Here is a 1,762-nt window from a genome sequence, read left to right on the forward strand (position 1 = left end):
TAAAAACACTTACCGTTAATTTCCAACATATTTTTAGCCTCTGTGGTAACACTTATCACCTAAGATGCAATTATAGGTTTAACTTTTTTAAAATATTAAATTTTATAATGAATATGAACACACAAGAATGTTGACTTAAAGATCATCAGCTCTAGAAGGGCCTGCCATTTTTCAACAACTGTCAGCGTCAAAAGTTGAAGCTTTGGGGGTACCCTTCTCGTCAAAATGTGACAAACTGGCAGTTCCTATTAAATCAAGAGAGAACTACATGCTTCCTTCTTCTACTGTTTCATTCAATAGTAGTTCACTCCACAAGAAAAGCAACTTGTATATGAGATAACATTTTGATGCTTAAACTGAATAACACTACACACACAGTGTATGTAATAGATTTACTGCACTTATACGAGCAGAGCTGAAGAAAATGGCTTTAAAGGGTCACCAAACCAGGAAGTTGGAGGCTGACTCCACCCACAGCTGAAATTTGAAAATCCAGTCAGAGGGGCGGGGTTTGGTGGCTGGACTGTTATCATTATTGAAGCTGCGGATCATGACGTCAGACTCCTTTCAACCTGTAGGGGGCAGCACACAGGCAGTTTTTGACTATATTTTGAAGAACTAACCAGTTTTATTTCAATTTGTCAAAAAAAGTTCATTTAGGGTTTGGTTACCCTTTAAAGACCAGAGTAGAGTGACCACAAACTCCATCCGTTTATGGGCGAGTCGGTGTTCAGCCGTGGTCGCTCATGACTTGAAATAGCTGGGAATCTAACCACCAACCCTTCAGTGGGGGGACAGACCCTTGACCATTAAGCCACAGACGCCCTCTTGCTGTGATCCAAAGCAGCACATGGTAAAACCCTTTTTGCTGAGTCATGGGAACCTTCATCTTTGTGCAAGTATAGCAAACTTCCCTTTTCAGATGAAAGATTCGACATTTATTTCGAATCAAAAAGTTTCCCATTGGTCCATAACCCTCTCTTCCAGAAGTACTATTTTCTTAAGTTGCTTTTATTTTTCTCTAATGTCCCACAAACACCTTCAACAGTGTTTGTGGGACATTGAAGGTGCTGCTGTATCAACACGGTTAAATCTAAAAGTATATAAAAATGAGACACCAATGTTTAGTACTCAGCGGCTTTTATTGTACATTTTTCTTACACGATTTAAGCAATGCTTTCCATCATTTCTCTCGCCTATCACAACATCAAGAAGGAAAAAAAAATGACCAAAGTCATTGCATGACTCCGTCCAAACGTGAACAGAAGCTGTGCAGAGAGCTGAGTAACCTGATAACAGAGGAATCATCTATTTCTCTGCTCGCCTCCTGACAGCTGATAGCATGTATATACATTCAGACCACAAACACACAAAGTAAAAAGTGTAATAAAGTCTCTGACACTCGGCCGCTGCTCTGCTTTCATGCTGCTCTCAAAGGTCTCCTGCCTCCACCTGGTTTTTTGTTTGGAATTCTCTCGTCTTTTTTTAAATGTCAAACAGAAAACAGATGAAACAAAAACTAATTCTAAATGTCCAGTCTAGCAGAGAAGCTCTCGACAGAAATCCAAACGATCCATCCTCCTCCTCGTCCATGTGAATGAGAGGTGGAGCTCGGGTGACAGGCGGGCTGAGCAGAGCTGGAAGGCTGTGGAATCGGTTTGTGGGATTCTCTGGGATTATTTTCAGCACTCAGAACCTGAGGTGGGATTTGTGCTTAACCATGTATCTGAAATTAAGAAAAAATAAGAAGAAGAAGCTGAGT

Source organism: Oryzias melastigma, linkage group LG17 (genome assembly GCF_002922805.2).
Source record: "Oryzias melastigma strain HK-1 linkage group LG17, ASM292280v2, whole genome shotgun sequence".
NCBI classification, from domain to species: Eukaryota; Metazoa; Chordata; class Actinopteri; order Beloniformes; family Adrianichthyidae; genus Oryzias; species Oryzias melastigma.